Genomic DNA, 21875 nt, shown 5'->3' with positions numbered 1-21875 from the left:
TTTGCTCAAATCAACACAGACAGACAAGCTCAAATTTGCCAGTAAATAAGGATGACTGAGATATGGAATCACCAGGTTCCCATATGACAATAATTCTAAAATTATTATTCTAAGAATTATTGATAATCTTACACACTCACACACACACACACACACACACACACATGTTTGATTTGTGAAAAGTGGGGACATCCCATAGGCGTAATGGTTTTTATACTGTACAAACTGTTTATTCTATGGCCTTTCACCAACCCTACACCTAACCCTAACCCTCACAGGAAACTTTGTGCAGTTTTACTTTCTCAAAAAAACTCATTCTGTATGATTTATAAGCGTTTTGAAAAATGGGGACATGGGTTGTCCTCATAAGTCACCCTCTCCTTGTAATACCTGTGTCATACCCATATCATTATACAAAGTTGGGTCCTGATATGTCACAAAAACAAGAGCACAAAGACTTACACCACAACAAACCATTTTCTAGCCTTTTTCATTTCACATTACACTGTAAAAAACAATAAATGCTGAAAAATAACAGTAATGTTTCAGTCTCTTATTTAAAATAACGTTTAATTAAATGTGTTCTAGCCATTTCTTTGTATTATTTTGAAAATTGCTAGCAATTTCTGAGTGAAAGTTGTTTCAAAGTAAAAAAAAAAAAAATCCCACATCATCACTGCATTTATAACAATATATCTAATTTTACATCAAACCAATAAGAACAGAAGAGCTGAATTAATGCTGTTTTTTCTACAAATTAAGCCTACACTAAAAACACCTCTTCCCAGCATGCATTGTGATATGAAAAATTACTATTGGTTGCATTGTTTGACTGGTTGCAGTCTGACTTACATTAAATTAATTTCACAATATGAGCCATTTAAAAACATTCTGCATAAGACCCATTTTAAGGTCAACTTTAAAAAACGATCTTAAATCTTATCTTAAAATAATCAAGTAGATTAGTTCCATAACCAGTTCTCCTGCTTCTTGTAAAACTGAATACAATCCTACAGTATATTCTAGTCAGACACTTGAAGAGGAGGCAAAGACAGCATCCAAACAGAACAACGAGGATCAGCTCATTCGTTGAGACTGAGATAACAATTATTCATCAAAGGGGAAAATAATAACTCAAAGGTCAAGTCATAAAAAAAAACAATATCGGGCCTGTCTCAACGCTCTGTGCAAGAGTCACATTATGTTAACCAAAAGAGAGCTCTCTCAACACGAAGAGATAAAGGAACTGTGGAAGGTGTGCTGGAGTACCTTCACATCGTATCAGGAGACGGCACAAGTACCTCCGTGTTACTCGGCCATTATGTGTAACCACCAGTTCCCACCTGAATATCAAACAGCAAATTTATCACATTGATATCCTCGGAACGGTACCCTGAGAGATTACCAAGCAATCAGCTAATATTGTACTTTATTCTGTTCTTTCGTTTAGAATGTCGGCACCATTTAGAAGTAGTTTTCTTTCAAATGAGTAAGTCATTCATGAGGCGCGGGCCTGCGGAGAACTGTCCAACAGTGAGACGTCATTTGCATAGATTTGCATTGTCAGGATGCAGTGAGGGAGGGAGAGCTGACAAGCCACTGACTGCTCTGTGATGCTAAAAGAGCTGACATGCTCTCCTAAACGTCAATCCCATCCCAAACAAACACACACACACACACACACACAATGCTGCCTCAGAGCGAGTGGAGGACTCATCAGCCAGTGAGAGAAGTGGCATTACAATTTTTTTTATGCAAGTAAACAGATGTCTGTTCACATTGTGAAAGAGAAAATAAGTTTTCAGTGCTTGTGAAAATCCCAGTTAATTATCAGCTAGATTTATAAGGGGACTGTGCCTATAAAATCATAAAAAACAAATGATTGCCAAACAGACATAATGGCCTTGTGCCACAGTTTATGCCGTTTTGTAAAAACAAATGATATATTTTCAAATAAAAAAGAGAAATGTAGTTCATTGAAAAGTATTTTCATATTTGTTTTGTGTTAAAATGCAAATTTGTTTCATGTCATTTCATGTAGGAAAATAAGGAAGCCTGGGGCTAGGGATATTTTTTATTAATTTTACTTCATAATAATCTACACTACTACTATAATTAAATGTATTTATAGTGTTAGTTTTAGCTATGTTAGTACATAAAGTTCAACTAAATTAAAATGACAAATGCTGAAATGTAAAAATAATATACATACATATATATATATATATATATATATATATATATATATATATATATATATATATATATATATATATATATATATATATACACAAAAGTTATTTTATAAAAGTTTTTATTAAACAAAAAATTCAGCTAATGTTCAAAAACTTTTTCTTTTAGTTTCAGTTTCATCTTAGTTTCATAATAGTCTTTTTCATGGTAGACTGTTACAATACACCCCACTAAAGGTCACAAAAGGTCAACAAAAAGTTTGTGAACTAGGATTGGTCTTCTTTATATTCTAAACAAACTTAACTTTTTCAGTAGTTTTTTGTGGTCAAAGTTAACACACATACAGTAACTAAACTGTTAGCAGTTAACAGGAGGTGAAACCTACTTTAAACCAGAAGCTGACTAAAAAGTGTGCCATTTAAAAGCGCAAGAAAGTCACATTTTCTAAAGAGATTTTAACATTTTAAAGTTATTTTTTCTTTACAAATTTAATGCAACAAAACTTTAACAAACACTTAATCTGAAAGGTGGTGCTGAGGGGATAAAGCAGAGAAGAAGACTGAGAACAATAGATATTGCAAAATTCAACAGAAGCTGTTTCAGTCTGCTGAAAAATTTACGCAAGGGAGAACGTTCATATTTCAGCAGGACAATGATATCGGACACAGGGGCAAAGTAACACTGCAATGACCTAAGAACAGAGAGGCGACTGACCTTAAAAAGTCAAAGCAACCAGTTTTTGAAGTACTATCTGACACTATTAACCCAAGAATAAACTCATCAAAAATGTCCTAACAATTTTACATAGAAATTTTTATTTTCTTGAGTATGAATTCTCTTTTAAAAAAATGAATGTGATTTGTGATTCAGTAAATTGAGAAAATTGGTTAAGGTCTGATTATTGAATGCATGCAGGCATTTGGTGTGACCATTGATATTCAAATAGATTGTCAAGCCAAAATATCACAGCAGTGCCCCCTTCAACACTAAAGCCCTGCCCTGGAGGAGCTCGGCCAGCGGACTGTACTGTAGCATATGATTGCGGAGCACAAAAAGAATGATGTTTTGTTTTCTCTGTTTCTCCGTCTCTCTGCCAGTTTTTGCTCTGGAGGCAGCTCCTGTTTATGCACATCCCTCGGGCCATTTGTTTGTAGCACTTCCTGGTCCCGGAGTGGCATGCATAATGCAGGAATGAAAATGTTAACAGTGGCAAATAAAATCGGCAAGGTGCCCCCACAAATCAGGGCAGTTTAGGAGCACATTTAATCATCCGTGCATAGGGAGGCGCTGCGATTTATTGTGGCATTTCTGAGAAGATCAGGACCCCATTTTTCCAGGGCCTTTCCAAGCCATTCGCCTTCGTCCCCCTCCCATCGGATTCACATCGAGAGAGATCTTCTGCACTCACTCAACCAATGGTGCAAAATTGATGTTGCTCTTTGTAAATGTATATGTGGTTGCTCTTTTGTGTTTTATATTAAAGCAGTAAGCTACTCAAAGCCATACATTAGTGATTTTACTACCTTCATGTTCTAAAAGCCCCTCATATGTGGCAAACAAAAAAAACACATCAATGTATAGCCTTGAGTGAATTAAAGTTTCGTTTAAAAAAGTAGTTCATTAGCTTTTTGCAGTTTACAGTTACAAAGCAATGTGGTAATCTGACACATTAACATACAAGGAGTGGTCATTTGATTATAATTATTGAAAAAATGAATCGTAAAATTATATATTTTGTTAATAAAAATATATTTTAAAAGGATTTATTGCAGTAATACAAATGACTAAATATAATTGGAATTTTATATATTTTAATCTATAACATAAATATTAATTATAATATAAAATAATCTATAAATATTTTAAACAGTTAAACATGTATTTTAAAAACAAAATTAATATAAAAAGCCAAACTCCGCAAATATTGTGTGAAAAAATATATTTACATTAAGTAAATCTAAAACTATTAATAACCATTTATTTAATATATAACTGAAACTAAATAACATTTAAATAAAAATGTAATTAAAATAATAATAAAAAATGCACTGGAAAATATAAAAAATTTAATTAAAAAAACTAATAATTACTAAAACTAAAAGTAATGAAAGCTAAAGATAATAATTATTATTTTAATTACAAAAGCTAATTATAAATATTATTGGATGTTTATTATTGTATAAAAAAATTATAATATAAACTGTAAATATAAAAATTCAAAAAACATAAAACTACAATAGTATATAACTTATACCGCGGCTTGGTTCAGAATAAACGCAACCAAGGTTCTCAGTCAAGTTCAAAACATTGTAAAAATCCACAAAGTGCTTGATGTAAAAACAAAGTGAAGCTGTAACATGATCAAGGCCCACTGCAACTGCAACTGAAGACACACACAAGTTGCCGCACCATATGGTGGTGTCAGGAAAATAAATGGTTTAAAAAATTCATGTGCGGAGCACACGAGTGATCACAGAAATACCAACACAAGGCCCCTCATGCTTAACCCTGCTAATCAGGACCTCAGGGGGGAGTTTGTGGAGAGATATGGTAGCGCTGCTCTAACTGAATTGAAGACCACTTTGGCATTCGGGCGGAAGGACCGGCAGCAGTCTCCAGATCTACGGACAGCGGCACTCGTGGCAATACAATCGCTAGCGCCTTTCAGCACTTCCTGTGCATGAGACAGACTAATCAAATGAGCTGAGGCGAGAGCTGCCTGAGCTTTTAGTCCTGCGTCCCGAAGCCCACCCTAAACAAACATTACATCCATCCTCCCTCCCCCTCATTTCTTAATGTCTACCCCGAGGTGCACTTGGTGTGGCTTGAGTCATCACTGTTTAGGTCTGTAGACCAGGGACACAAGCTGGTGGCAAGGTTACAGCCAGGAAGACGAGGGACACTCGTATTCTGCCAAGCCGGCAAAAAACTTGAAGAGGGCTTGGAGTGAGAAGATGCGCTCTGCTGACAAGGCAGCCGTCACCTCACTGCGGCTGGAAAGACTGATGCATCTGGACAGTGCTGGATAGCTGCGCAAATAGAGGGGTCAGTATAGGAAATACAGCTGCCACCCTATGGGACCGACCAGTCAGACCACACTGTTAATGCCATGGAATCAGCTTTAGATCAATGTCACATGGGAAAATATTGGCAAAACAAATGCTCTCTGCTGGAGAGGGACGGTCACATTATGTAGCAGATGCTGATGGGATCCAGCGAGGTCCAAAAGCCTGAGACCAGAAGTTAAAATGCTTATTTTCTTCATATATTTTAGTATTATTACATATTTTATTGCAGGTAGGAAAATTTTGTATAATGCAGTGCACACTCCACCACATCATGATCGGGTTTTTGCAACTTTTTTGACTTTATTTCTCACAATTATGAGACAGAAAAGACAGAAAAAAGACAGAATTTTGAGATGTAAACCCAGAATTATCACTTCATTCTCACAATTCGGACTTTTCGCAATTTAGGTTTTTTTATTTACGCCACAGATTACAAAACAAAAACTGTAACTTTTGATTTCTAAATTCAATTTTTCTCACAATTAAAAATTTATATCACAATTCCGATTTTTTTTCTTCTCAGAATTGCTAGTTATAATGTCTCAACCAGCTTTTTAGTTTGTGGAGGAAACCGGTTTCCATATTTGAACAATAGTGTGTATATTCAAATATAAAGAAAATGAACAAATATTGGTTATGCTTAATACATATATAAGGCACAATTACCTGTTAATTTTCAATTTACTGTAAATATTACCTTTAAATTACACCAAAATAGAGGTTTAAATGTTTAACTTTTCAATATTTTAACTTTTGGATCCCACTGAAAGGTTGTTCATTATGTTCCTTAAAAAACTGAATTACATGAATTTCGAGCCAGATTCAATTCAAAGAGAAGGAAAATTGAAACCATTCTTCCACAAAACACTGGACCAAATCTGTGACACTGTGAGTGCGCAACATACGGCCACTTAAATACTATAGCAGACACCAGTCCCAGTTAATTCCTCCTCTTCTCCCAGTTTCCAGCTTGTAATATTTGGTAATGACCACAAACCATGCACTCGCTTCCATTATTGTGTCATCATCTAAGCTATTTTAAGAATCTGGAAGCAAATTGGACTTTTTAATAAAACAAATTAGTGGCATGATGTGACGATTAAGTAAAGGCCCCAGAGCTGCAGCGGTAAGGAGGTCTGGACTGAACATGTGGGCAAGAAGATTTCAAGTTACATTTCAAAGAATAACTAACAATCTCCAGCTTCACTTCATTTAACAGCTGCACAAGAGGATGTATGAGACAATATTTTCCTACTATATTGCCTCTGTTTATTATTAAACAATAAAAGGTTTAATTTCTATACTTATTTCTATACCTATACATACATGAGTGTAGTACTTATTTTTAATTCAGCAAGGATATATGAAACTGAACAAAAGTGATGTATAAATAGTTAACAACATTACTTTTTTTTACTGTATTTTAGATCTAATAAATGCAGCCTTGCTGTGTATTTAAACTACTTTCAAAAATATTATTTTTTTTATATATATATATATCTAGAAATATTAGCGGAACGACTGCCTCTGATTAATTTGACTGCTACTCGTGACAGAATTCTGAACAGAACCACAGTAAACATTAACTACTACAGCAACTAATCTTTCCCCAAAATCACATAGTTCAGCAGCAGACATGTTGATGAGAAAGCCATGAAAATTCCATGGCAAGACTTAAAGTTTTGTTACAGAGGACATATAACTCTACCGCATCCCTGTAATCTCAGGCAGTGCTCCATTATATTAAAGTGATTTCATACTGGTAATCATAACAGAACACTCACAGTCATAACAAACACGTAAACACACAATGGCGTCTTCAACAACTCTCATCATTCACGTTGGACAGCGCCACAAAATTTAAAGCATTTCACAGTAAAAGATAAAGGGCACTTCAAAAGATGTTAAAAGTGTGTTCGGCACGCCATCAGTGTGATTGTCTTACTGATGGGCTTCCTCTCTCATCTCCCACCCCAATGTCCCATGACTTATAAAAATCACTGGGTTTTAAACAATGCTCAGCTGTTTACAGAGTGCATCAGGACGAACGAGGAAATGAGGATAAGTGAAATGAGATAAATAAATAAAAAACACATGTCCTAAGTTGCTCTACTATCTCCATAAATCACGTCCGGTTTATTGCCTCTAATAAGTTGATGCAAGGCCATTTTTCTCGCGGCCCATCGTTCAAACATTTAAGACATATTTACAAGGAACTTGTTAAAATATTTAATAATATTTAGTGGCAATTTCAGAGCAGCCTGTCAACTGCAAATTTACGTCCCTTAAGTGTTTAAAAAGGGCGATGACATGAATAACAAACTGTCAAAACTGCCTCATTTGCATAGACAGGCCGTAACTCTGATACCTTGAGTAAAAAAATAGAAAACAGGATTTTAACAAAACAAGCCATAAAGACAACACTCAGCGTGAGTGATGGTGCGCAACTTCTCCGCAAAGTCGCTCGCGAGCAGACAGCGTCCCGCTACAGATGCTGCCGAGATCATGTCAGCTAATAATGGGACATATATCCTCCTCCCGGAGTTATTTATCCCATGACTACGAGTGCAAGATGGAACGTCTTTTAATTAATTGCCATAAAAAGCTAATTCTGAGACGAGCGAGCCAAACAATCGTTTCCACCACAAATCTTGTCAAATATTTAATCCATAATTTTTAACTTTCATGTCAGGGAAAGCTATTGACTAAGCTCGGCGCTGCATTATCGATTTAAAGCTACCTGGCGTACCTACCCTGGCCGTCTGGCCTTGTTGGCTTGTGCTCTGAGAGTCGGATATCAAGTCGTTTGACCTGGCGATGGCCTGGCTAGCGCGTAGAGAGAAGGGCCCCGTTGACACTGATTGCAGGGCTATGAGTAGTCTCTCCCCCGTGCCCTCTCTGCGCAACTCTAATTAATAGCCTATTCATCTTCTCTGATCTGAGTCTGCACACGCAGTAATATATGGTTAGTTTGGCGAGCAAGCCATTAAAGTGTAATAACCAAGTGCAGGCACTCGATTTGGAAGAGTAGCACCTTCTTACCATGGAGGGGAAACAATTAATTTCTTTGATGATCCTATGTAGCCAATCGCCTCTCTCTATGCTCCTGAGAGAAAAACAAAGCCCATGGCGCAAAAGCCGGACACGTTTTGGGCACCAAAGACGCTGACGTTGTTACGCAACCCTTCTCTAATCTATACCGTCACCCTAGGCAAGAGAAATATCACTTAAGCGTCTCAAAGGCAAGGTGGTTGCCGTCTCTGCCGAGCACTGATCTCCGGTTACCTTTTTATCATTTAAGGCTCCCACAGCCAAGCTGAAGGTTAAACGTATTTAATTCCCATCACAGCCCTAGGCTGAGACTATTTGCTAAAATCTTCTGAAATATATCATGGTAAAGACCTCAAATCAGGTGCAGGATATAAAAGGCACTTTTTTCCCAAGCTTTCCAGACTTTGCAGGTGAGAAAGTGTACCAACAGGATTACCTGGTGCCTGGCACTGGGGGCAGCTGATGGCAAGAAGGTAAATATCCTGAAAGTACATGTTAGGGTGTGGTTGATTTATGTAGCTATTGTGCAGGGAAGACAATTATTTTAGGAATTAGACTTGAATTTCTCAGAAGGATTCCCAAACCTTAAATAGACTGGAAGCTAACCAACAAAGTAAACAAAAGGTTGCACAAACACTGACAGACAATGGTCAGACCGTTTTCAATCCTGCGTGGCAGTTAAGGAATTATTCTATGTTTCTCGGATCAAAAATCCATACGCTTCAAAGGCGGCATGTTATGAAGGTATCCAACTGAATGATTACTTGAGCACCCATTATGGAACTTTTATTTTGTATCTGTAAACCATGACAGGCCTGCTTCCCAACTGTATTTTATTAGAGAGAGAAAAAAACACACTTGCATGCATAATAATCTGCTTGGTATTTCACGACTATGTGAAAATGAAAAAATCTGAATACCCAGGATTCAGCTTGGGGTTTTGCCTGCCTCTCAAGCAAAACCTTCTAAACCCATTATTCTTTTTGCTAGAACTAATAACGTTTTTGTCTCTGCAGCTTAAGAGACTAATTGACTAGTTTTTTTTGGAGGATAGCCCAGATGGAAAAATAAGTACCCCTTAAAGACCCTATTCCCTCCTCTTCCCACAGATTTAAGCCCCTTATTAATTAAACTTTCACAAAGTCAGAGGTTTTTATTAAAAACGATAAAGTCTACCGCCTTTCCAACAATACTTTTGTATTGTTTTAGAGGGTGAAAACCAATCGCATAAAAGTTTTCTTTTTAATAACAGAATTTGTGGTGTACAGACTGAAATGCAAAACCATTTAAGAAGAAGTACTTAAAAGGATAGCTCACACAAAAAAATGACATTCTGTCATCATTTGCTCACTCTCATGTCATTCAAAACCTGTATAACTTTCAGGAGACGTTTTGATGAATGTTCAAATGGTTATCCTCCATAAAATAAAAGTGGATGGTGACCAGGGCTGCCAAAAAAAAAAATCTTAAAACATGACCAAACTAGTCCATACAACTCATTCACTATATTCTTAGCCTTCTGAAAAAAAGAAAACTGAAATTTAAGTCATTAAGCTCTAAATATCTGAAGTTCACTTTTACTGTATGGAAAAGAGCAGCTTGGACATTCTGCAAAACATCTCCTTTCGAGTCATACAGGTTTGGCATTACATGCAGGTGAGTAAATACTGAAATTCTTCTGAGAATGATTCAAGTTGATGCAAATTGGTCAAATGCACAAATAACAAGCATTGTGTGACAGTATCGTCAGTTATCAACAAACAAGATGTCGTGTGGATCTGAACTTGAGGCAGTGAGCTCCAGTTGACAGGATGTTTAACGTGGGGTGTGTCTTTGCGCTATCACTTTGGTACGATCAGTCATCATCTTGATCAGTTCATTAATTTACATTGCACTATAAGCCTTGAATCAATATTTGCAAATGCTGCTACTCAGGAAATCAACTTTTTTTTTAACAGCCCTTTAAACAAAAACATTCCGAACTGTGAGGTAAGAAAACCGACTACGAATAAAGGTGAACTACGCCACTGAAATCGAGTCCAAAAAGCAACCAATGAATTCTCAGGGACAGTGGGAGGTGCAGCCGGCTGAAACTGAACTACACATTTTCGGGCACAGCCAAACACGTGTCTTTCCTGTCTGTGTCTATACATACAGTATAGCACTATCACAAGACCCAAAATAGATCAGCTAAAGAGCAAGATGACCCATGGAGTGTTTGGAATGTGGATTTAGAAGAGACTGACAGCAGAGGCTGCTTCTGACGTTTAAACCCCAATAAAACTTGCACTCATCTTCTGTATCACGAAGCTAATGGGTCGTTCTAAAGCTAACAATCAACAGGCAATCAACTTCTACTTTTCTGCCTTATCTATTTATTCAACTATAGTTGAAGAGCTTTTTATGTTGACAAAATTGACTTCCCCACCCATATTCCTCTCCACCCAAGTTAAATAGTACAGAATGTTGAGGTGTGGTTGCAAAAATAAACAGCAAAAATGTGTTTGTACATTCTTTTTTTTTTTTTTTTTTTTTTACATTTTCCCATAATGATCACACATGAGCAGCTAACATTGCAAGGTGACGTCTTTTCGATACTATGAGAAAGTTAGTGCTAGGCCTTGTTTTTCCCCCCAACATGTACAGTACTGTAGATATAGCACAGGTTTTTAGTTTGAAGATGAATTGCAGTTTATTACACTAGATTAGGTCAGTTTCCAAAATATATATATCTTAATTGTTTCTCCTAGCATTGAGAGCAAATGGAGACTTGAAAGTTACAAGTATCATACAGGTCACATTTTTTGCATGTTTTTTTTAAACACAAACATTATAAATGAGATCTCTTTAATAATTGTTTCTAAATCATAAGAACTAAGTATTACTCAAACATTTCACACAAGTTTTGCATGATTATCAGAACTATACAGTCCACTTTCAGTTTACAGCTCAGTACTCTCATTGCCCCATTTATGTCTATTTGTATTTCTTCTAAGCAACATAATTTGACGCTGATACTTACACAAAATTTAGCTGAGAACTCCATTTAGTCTGCTATACTCTGATAAAGCAATGAAAAAAGTTTCCTCTGGAAACAATCACGGACAATGCAAGTTCATGCAAACTACCCCATTTTGTGAATATAACACCTTGTAACACGAATGAAATTCAACATTAACAATGCAAGAGTAATATGTCTGTTAAGTTGATCAAACAAATCTACCTAGCCATCTTGTTCCAGACATAAAGTGCATTACACCTGGAAAAATACATTCATTGTACTAAATAAAAGGATTCATTGTTTGCTCTTTGCTTTCATCCAGATGTAAAAAATTATGATGTGAAAAAAAAAATCTGTTATATAAGGAAAGACAAATGGCAAACATTTTATAAAAGGAGAAAAAAAGCTTCTTTTGAACAAAATGAAATAGATCGAAAGACCAGCACAGAAATCCTATTTCATGAGAATTGCACTTTCCAGTCATTCCACTTAAAAAAAAAAAGACAACAGCAACAATTGAAGCACGCTTGGTAATTTTTTCCTCAGTTATCTGTGTTCTGCTAACGAGATGTCACTAATATGTTCTGGAATGCTGGGTGAATGGGCAATATGATTGGCTACAAGGAACTTAATGATGTATACTAAATGTGTGCGGACAGCTTCTTGGTTGATTTTTTTTTTTTATGCACAAACACATTTGTTGACAAGCTTTTCCAGTCGAGTTTGCCGTTTCACGAAGGCTTTACTCTCAAATTAGAAGTGATGAATCGTTTCTAGTGTGCCAAATCCTTTTACCAATCAAGCAGCCTCAGTGTTTGTTAGATGTGCATTTTCCCTCAATTACATAAATCGTAAGGACAAGACGGAATAACGTAACAGGCAGAATAATTAAAAGAAAAGCCGCTTTCCTGTCTCCATTTACGAAGAAAAACAGCTGATTGTTTACCTGTGTTCCTTTCAACTAATTAAAAGAGAAAAGTAAATATTGTAAGATGTCTGTCGACGTAAGTGCATAAGACAATTGCGATGTGGATTTCGCTTTATTGTTCCTCTCTCCAAATAGCATGCTATTCTGACTTAATTTGCACTAGTGTGCCATCCTGAAAGCATCTAAAGCCATCTTTAAACAGTGCCATTTAAAATTCAATGTGATTAGCTGCCAAATTGCTACCAAGTCTGCAGCGTAGGGATGGGGTAAAAATTTAATTAGGATTTGTACATAAAAGAGAGGTCTTTGTCACATTTTACGAAATGCATCCCAGAATGACCACTACGTTCAAAGCTCCTTTGCTCCTGTGAATCAAAACGAATCGATCTGAAGGGAGCGGAGGAGAGAAAGTAGGAGGAAAAAAACACACATGAGAGCTCAGGGAGGACCTCGGTGGCACCGCAAACCCACAGGACGCGGCATGTTTAAATAATACAAAACTTTTCTTTAATCACAGTTTAGAAAATTGGCTGGGATCTTTAACAGGAGACAGCTGCAGCGCCCCACAGCCATTAATGAGATTCGCTGAGGGTTTCCCCTTAAAATATTTACACCGTCCCATGACACTGCAATAGTGTCCTAGAATGAGGAGATAAGAACCGAGGAGGTGTGCTGAAGTTCTCCTAATCAATTTGCTAATTACTGGAGTGGCTATAGGAGAAGGGAGGAATTCCTTCTGGCGACACCGCACACTAATAAATGCTGAAAAATTTATTTACTCAGACAGCCAAGTGGATTTCTGAAGTGGAATTACCACACGAGCTGATTGAGACGGCAACCGCTGAGGTCTCTGTAAAGGAAGAAAAGGGAGAGGACAAATAGCCGCTCAATAAGGTTGTTCTGTAACATAAGAGGCCAAGTATCCAATCGCTGAAGGTGAGAGTAAAAACAGAGACGTCAGTGCTGACAATCCACTTTCTCTTAGAAGAAAGAAGCAGCTTAAAAACCACTGGCTCTTAAAAAATGTATAAACTTAAGTTCTATCTATTAATAATAGATACGAAATAATATCTATACTACCAAAAGTTTTTGAACAATAAGATTTGTAATGTTTTTTTTTTTTTTTTTAAGAAGTCTCTTCTGCTCAATCAAGCCTGCATTTATTTATACCACAGTACAGTATAAAATATATATATATATTTAAAAATTATATATTATATTATATATTATATATATATTTAAATTTTTAGCATCACACAATTATTGCTAATCATACATTTTTACAATGACATCTACATTTCTTTTCCATATTTTTTTTCACTACTGATTTTCACCTCTTAAATTTTATTCCGAATATCATATTTATCACAACTTTTGTTTGTGTGCTTTTGTCATTTCCTATATTATTGTTTCTAACCTCTATGTAACTAACAAGAGAAAAAGATTTGGTGTGCACATGATCTATGAAGAAGTCTTTGGCTCAGTGCATCACGGGTCGGAGGCGGTAGACTTCGTGCAGGGTGTTTGAGCTCCCCTGTACCTCATGAGAGCAGCGGTCCCTTCCCACCCCAGAGGCCAGACTCAACACTGAACCTGTCACAGAATGCAACCCACATCCTCTTCGAGGTTACAGGAGGAGAAACAGGCACCTTCCTCCCACTCAGATGCGCTGATTGCAGCCCCTTTTTCTGACCTGTCCCTCGGCCACGGCCTTCCCGCCCCGCCTGTCACACCGCACCGTATGTCTGCTACTGCACGTGCATCAATTAACATAAACTAAAAGCTCCAACAGCACATGATAAACAACACCACAGAGGAAGATGATGCAGAAGTGCTTGGAGCATATACCCATTCAGATTTCTAGGATTGAGTTATATATATACTGTATATATATTATAAAAAACATTGTATTTATAAGGAGGAAGAAAAAGTGGCAAAACATTTATAGTGTGTGTATACTTACATGTATGCATATTTATAGTGTGTGTATATTTACATGTATGTATGCATGTATTTTTTTACTTTTTTGACGTGCCAAATTTTTCTTCCTTGTTTGTTATTTTTCACCCTGATTGTTTTTTGGTTTTTTGATCTGCTAGATCTGCATACTTTTTGTTACATTTTTTGCTAAAACAAGAAACTTGCGTAAGTGCCAAGATTTTTTAAATACTTGCATACAATACTACAAAATATTTCTGTTTAGATTACACAGCATGCTTTTTTTTTCTTGCTTCACAAACTGAGCAGCTCTGCAAAACTCTGTACCAAAGGGAATTCATCCCAAAAAAATTAATTCAGTCATAATTTAGTCACCCCCCACATTTACTCACTCTTTATAACATGTACATAATGAGTTAAGTTTCATTTTTTGCTGGACTGTCCCTTTAAATATAAGAGATTTAAGTGGTACTTTGCATAAGTCTCAGATCAGTTCAGCTTGAGGTGAATCTCAGCGGTACTTTAGGTTTTACGAAATAAGTTTGAGCTTTTTTTCTCTTCAGTAATTGAAATACTTTGCTGTTCTGTGAGGGGCTCTCAGCATCAGCCTACAGGAGGATTTAATTTGTCCTTACTGCCCCTAGTGGAGAACAACCGATCTCATGTGCTCAGTGCAAGAAGAAGCCTTTTTAAACATCCATTCAGAAGAAGATTAAAGTGGGGAGTTCAAGTAAAATTAATCAACCTGAAGTTTTGCTAGAATCTCACTCGAAGTTTGGCCTGTGAGCGCTGGGAGTTCACTTATGAGTCATTTCAAAAGACAAAAAAAGATATAATTTGCATACAATAAAAAAAGTATCGTAATGGGGTGATAACCATCTCATGATGATATGCTTCTCTCATCCCTCTAGATTGTTGAACGCAAACTCAGTTTTCATTTGTTTTCACTTCCTCTCGTTGCCTTCTACCGTGCACCGAAACGGACGACTTAAAAGAGGCAATTAACAAATATCACAAACAACTCGTTTAGCAGACGGCAGCACAGATGAATCAAAGGCTAAACAAACCCCTATGGGCATTAAAGGCAAAAACAACAAAAAGAAAAAACCTGTTGCTGTGACATTTTGTTCCTCTCACCTCAACGCGCACCAGTCACAATGGACTGTTTTGCGGAGGTTCTGTGCTCGGATCACCATGGCGATGGCTCTCTGCCTCCCGGGCTGCCCCAGGGGGCGATGAGAGCAGGTTGCCATATAAACCCCAACCAGGACCGGGGAGGGGTTGAGACTACAGGGAGCACTGGAACAGGAAAGAAGCTCCTGCAGGACTGGACCGATGCCGTATCGCCAACCAGCAATCCCAGAGGTTCAGCGCTCAGCTTTCTCAACATTTTCCATCTCTCTGCCAGAAGATAACAGTGGCACAAACACGGGCAATTACGGGGCCGAAGGCTGCATTTCATTCATAACCTTTGAAAGGGCAGAAAATAGAACAACCGGTGAAACTCAGAACATCTGTTTGAGAGTAAATCATCTTTAGGTGACAGAGGGAAGCTGAGAAAACGCGACTGCGAAACAAAGGCCAACAGATCTGCTTAACAGATCTGGCTGTGTTGCGTCTGTTCATTTAGCTGCTGCATATTCACACTGAGCTTTTATCTGCTTTAGACTGATATTCATTATGATATTTAAGCATCGCATGATGAGTATAATATCTTAAGGGTCTACAAATAGATCAGCGAGACGTCCAAACCTGGAGCATTCAAAACAAGACAGGCAGATGATGTGTTAAACTCACCAGTAAGCTAAACACAGCTTTGTCCATGCAATCATTTAATCCTCTCAGAACTGTAATAAATACCTGACAGCAAACAAGTACACACTGCAAACATAAGTACTGGTTTAATACTGTAGAGTGCAGTATTAACAAATCTGGGCAGAAACTGCTCTTATGCACAATAAAAAATTAATTCAACATGATCCAAATTATTTTTTATCTAAAAGGTGCATATTTGTAGTTTGGAAGGTGTTTTATTTTATTTTATTAATTTTTTACATTCATGAAGCTATTTTTTAAAACCAAATAAAAACACTGTAAGTGCGATTGTTTCATGTAAAATTTCTTAATTTAATTAATTATATTAGGATAATTAACTAGCATAACTAGCTAGAATATATACATATTTTAAAAATATAGTAGCAAAATTTTCCCACCGAAATAGATTTTTAGTTTTTTTTTTTACATTCATGAAACTATTTTTTTAGATGTTTATTGAACTTTTTTCTAACTTAACAAAAACACTGTGTGTGCCTTCCTTTATTCAGTAATATTAGAATAATTATCTACAACAATCCTCATATATTTCTGACCTCATCTGCAATATTATCAAACTTTAATTAAAATTAAAATACAATTTAACAAAAAATTATGTTGCACCTACAGTTTAAAAACATTATTTAACATAATGTAGTCAGGTTGATTCAGTGTAGTGTAATGTAATGTAATGTAATGTAATGTAATGTAATATAATATAATATAATATAATATAATCAACATTTTAAATAATACCTTTTTTAATAAAATTTTTTTAATAAAAGTTAATTTAAAGGTTTTACAGCTAAAGCCCAAGTTACCAGACAAAACCTTTTTAGAGTGAAGAAAGCATCAGTTCATACACTTCAGGCATCTAGGAGGGCTCTGTAAGTGCTGCTGGGGGTACGGCTCATTCTGTGTCCCAGTGCAACCAGCAGGGAGGGGTGTGCATGTGCCTTTGTCCCCAGTAACCTTGGCCAGTGTTAGGATTACCTTGCATTTACACTCACTGCTCCTTCTTTCCTTAAGACTTATTAAGAATGATAATGAGCTCGGAAAGGGGCAGTATGTCCCTTTCTCTGTCTTGTTAGCTCTCTCTCTCTCTCTCTCTCTCTCTCTCTCTCTCTCTCTCTCTCAACCCCACCCCCCAACTGTTTCTCTCGCTCACCTCCTCCTGCATTGAAAGGACCCAGGACAAATTACTAAAAAGGCCATTTTCATCTATGAAGTGAAGGCTTAAATCGATACTTATTCCATGCCTTCAAAATCAAGCCTATATTACTGTTGTCAGTGTGATTTGTTTATTTTTGCTCAAATATATGCATGCTCTTTCTGTCAAGGAGAAATGCTCAGGATGCAATTCACCTTGAACCTCAATTATATTAGATTTCCCTACTGGTTGATCAAGCATGCAAAGAGGACATTTCCAGTGCACTAAAACAAAAATAATAATGACTATTAAACAAACATGAGGCCTACGCACGCCAGCGTGTTGAGAACGGAAATTTTTACAAGGATCACAATAGTGTGAATACAGACACCAAATCATTACAGCCAGCAATTTACAAAGTGGTGGTGTAAAAAAAGCAATTGCATTACATCTCGAGAGCTGTCAAGCACAGCGCAGAATCATGAATGTGCATTTAAACACAAGGGTTATGGGTTCAAAGCCAAGGTCAGAGAGACAAAGAAAACAGGTCGCAGGTAGCACCAGCTCCTTGACACTTGCAGTAAATCAGCAAAACCTCAAATATAGCTTTTGAAGTTGACTGAAAAAGGAATGGTTTACAGAAAAAATATATGTATGTGCCGAAAATGTGCTCCCATTCAGGCCATCCAAGATGTAGATGAATTTGTTTTTTCAACCGAATAGATTTTGAGAAATGTAGCACTACATCACTTGGCCACCAGTTAATGGGTGCCATCACAATGCGAGTCCAAACAACTGACAAAAACATCACAAAAAAAAAAAGTTAAATAATGTTCCACCCAACTTCAGTCCATCAATTAAAGTCTTGTGATGGGAAAAGCTGCTGGAAACAAATCCATCAACATTTTTCATTTTAAAATGCAAGTCCTCTATCCATAATATGGCTTTCAACAGTGAAAGAGTTGTTTCGTCTAAATCAGGAGCGAGATATGCACAGACCAAAACCATTCTAAACAAATGCGTTAGTGGATTTAGATGTGAAAGGGCAACAGGGGATGGGATTTTTCACTGGGGGAAGTATTATGGACTAGTATTTTGGCCAGAAGTGATGTTTAAAGTTAAACAACTTAATGCTGAATTTATTACAAACATGCAGCTTTTCGCTTCACAATACATTAATTGATGGACTGAAGTCATGTGGATTATTGTAATGTTTTTATCAGCTGTTTTGACTCTCATTCTGACAGCACCCATTCACTGCAGAGGATCTACATTTCTCTACTAATTTACATCTGTTCTGACCAAGAAACAAATTGATCTACATCTTGGATGGCCTAAGGGTGAGTAAATTTTCATTTCTGGTTGAACTATACCTTTGAAGACATCACGGAAACTCCACTAAAACTCTCTCTCTGCTACTTACGTGCATAATGTACAATCACCATTGACGGCATACACTCCAGCACAACTTAACAGTGGTCAAAAGTTAAAGGACAAACAGCAGGGATGGAGATGAAGAAGTGAGGAAGAGAATATTCAAGGCAGATGGATCCTGAGACTGATCAACACCTGTAAAACTGCTCTTGACAGTTGGAGCTGGATGGCTGTCCAGATGGAAGCACGTCTCTGGGCACGAGCCACATGCCACCACATTCCACAGACACGTTGTAGATCAACACTGTGGGACGGTGCCCCAAGCCAAGCTTGTCCCTGACAATTTCCACATTAATAACCAATTACAAGCAACCGGTGAAGATTTCGAATGTGTTCAGTGCTTTTCAAAAAGCTTTAATAATTTGACTTCTTAAGCTTTTTATAATACACTGAATTCATTCATTATTGTAATCATCAGACACAGAGCCTCGTCATTTGAATGAGACCCAGACGCACAAAAAAGGCCACCCTCACACATTAATTACTTATTAAATATGTATAATTTTTCATAACGACACCAAAAGCATAATGTATGACACGCAAACACACAGACAGTGGGCACACATCACACACGAAACGCTCAGGGCACAAAAACACTTACAGTCTAAACATCAAGGTTTCTGTTTACCTTCTCTTGGATATCACAGGCATTTAAAACACGAGATGCTTCCCCTCAACTGATTGGCTTACTGGAGACAGGGAGGGAGAAAGAAAAGAGAGTAATTAATTACTTATGTGAACCATTGCATGAGAAAGACAATAAACCTGCCTGGTCGCCATGGATATGACATATTTGCTCAGAAAACAACACAATAATTAGCAAAGCAGAAAGATCCAGCGAGAATATGCGAACTCTGGGGTTTAAAGTGGCAGTGATCTTTTTACACGCTACTGCTTTCAGACACAACACAGCAAATAGAGCACAAACAAACATAATAGAATGAAAAACACCTTACAAATTAATGCCACTAAAAAAAAAAGTTAGACAGTGCAAGCTGTAGTAAACACTTATTATTACAGTAAATAAATCCAAAAGGAAAAGGGAAAATGCTATAACATCATTTTAAAATATTGTATAATTATATAGTTATACAGTAGTGTGTTTCTTAAATGTATAGGACAAACAACACATTAGTCTTCTTGAAACTATAAAAAGCTGAGTTATACTAATTATGTACTTAATGCACAATTATTTTGTGGATATATTGTCATTTCTATAGCAATTTAAGCATTATGTGTAACATGAACAGTGTAATGTAAGGTTTTGCCCTATGTCAGCGATAAACTGAATTAACAATCAAAGCAGAAAACAAGTGACAACCTTGCTGTTGTCCTCTAATGACTTAATCAATTCATAAAATATTCTGAATTAAAATATCTAACCATTCATTTATGATTGACAGCATGGGAAATTTATAATCACTTATTATTTTATTAAATTTAAATTATTAAATAAAAAAAAATATCTAGATTTAACTGTTAAAAATAAATGGGACAAGCATGACGTTCTGCGACTACAACCAATTAAGATTGAATCTCCTTGGGGAACCAAAAAAAAAAACGCTGCAGGGTCTAAAATTAGTTATTGTTATAATTATGAATAATAAATATGTAATAATAAAAGTTTCAACTACTTCAAAGTTTCAATAACAAAAACTAAAACAAAAAAGTTTTAAGCTAAATACAAACCTTGCGTTTGCGTGTGCAGGAAACCATAGCAACAGTAAAATAAACAAAACAAAATGGACTATAATATATGTATATATATATATCATTGATAAACCGTGTCATAAAGTACTGGCATTATCTATTACTTTATTTACTTAACACAAACATATCAAAAAAAAAAAAGTTAAGGTGCCACAAATAAAACTAAATTCCAGTCACTTGCAGCCATTATTAAATAACCGTAGTCAGTTATTATATATATATATATATATATATATATATATATATATATATATATATATATATATATAATGTATATGTACACATTATTATACACACACTCTCACACACACACACACACACACACACACACACACACTCAGTACATACTTCACTAGCCTAGTGCTTTCACTTTAAACTCTCGTGGCTTGCACCTGTTAGTGCACGATCACTTTAAGGGTATTTAAAGCTTTTATAAAAGCTCCAAAATCAAACACTCTTTCATTTTACACTTATATTTGCATTACCTAGAATGACATCAAAGAAGAAAAAGCACTACGGCTTGTACTGTATCAAAATACAGTATGTGTCAAAGACGCGAGAGATAAAGACGTCGCATCTCGGCGTTTTAAGCATTAATAACTGAATACCGAGCGGGCAGATAAGGACAAGCAAGTCACGGGATATCGGAAGCGATCAGAAAGTTGTGAACTACTTATAGACACGTCGAAAACAGCGCACGAATCCCCTGAACCGGTCCGCGTCTGTCCCGCATGTAATAAGTGATTGTAGGTGAGCAGAGTTTCAGTTCTCACGTAACGTTAACTGACGCGTTCCGTTCAAAAAGGAGCTTTTTATTAGAAACGCAAGCGTTGGATTAAACACAAGCGATGTATTGTATCGTCAACACCTGGTCGTATTAAACTCATTGGAGTCATAAACAAATAGTTAGGACAGATAAGTGAGATGTGTGGTTCATCCAAAAACAGCAGTCTTACCTGTAACGTTACTTCCTGGCTTTTCCGCGACTTTCCAACTTAGAACAAATGTTGTGTGTGAGGTGGATGACAAGGGAGCATGCGTGATCAAAGTTGCCTCATTTTTTTCATATTTTTTTTTTTTTCTAGTGTTGTTATTATTGGATTTTCCTATTTCTAACATAGGGTGGGTCGCTCGGAAGATGTGCCCTGGAGAGCCGCTTCAGAGTGGGAAGAGGAATCCTTAATTGAATATCTCAGTTAGCGCAGTAAGTGAGCTGGAAAACACGGAACGGATTCTACATATCCGCCCTGTCAGGTTGATTGCAATATGGTATTGATTTGAGTTTGATTATTGATTTAGATACATTTAAACTCCTTTAACAAGCATTGTAGAAATAAAAAAGGAACATTTAAAAGTAGCATTTTAACTTAATTTAACTTGTTAACTAATTTTAGCATATTCAACTGTTCTCTGTAATCACTTTTTACCAAAAAGGTGCAAATTCTCATGCTGGTGTGTCGCCGAAATGTGAGCCCGTCAAGGGCTGTTGTTGTTTCAGAGAAGTTTCACTTTTTTAGGTAGAAAAAAATACCCCAGCGTTAAAATGACCCAGCACCTGGTTAAAAATATTTAAAATAATAATAATAATAA

At 36.4% G+C, this 21875-nt stretch overlaps 1 long non-coding RNA gene across 1 annotated transcript; it reads right to left on the bottom strand.

Moving 5' to 3' along the window:
- Nucleotides 1–16831: 16831 nt before the first annotated feature.
- LOC113041487 (uncharacterized) lies at nt 16832–21562 on the bottom strand. The gene is made up of 3 exons (XR_003275404.1): nt 21242–21562; nt 19204–19264; nt 16832–18851 (listed from the first exon to the last, which is right to left on the bottom strand). It is a non-coding gene; the product is annotated as an uncharacterized LOC113041487 (long non-coding RNA).
- Between the last annotated feature and the right edge of the window lie 313 nt (nt 21563–21875).

This window comes from Carassius auratus, chromosome 23 (assembly GCF_003368295.1).
Source record: "Carassius auratus strain Wakin chromosome 23, ASM336829v1, whole genome shotgun sequence".
Classification (NCBI taxonomy): domain Eukaryota; kingdom Metazoa; phylum Chordata; class Actinopteri; order Cypriniformes; family Cyprinidae; genus Carassius; species Carassius auratus.
This window is presented reverse-complemented; position numbering and strand designations above follow the sequence as displayed.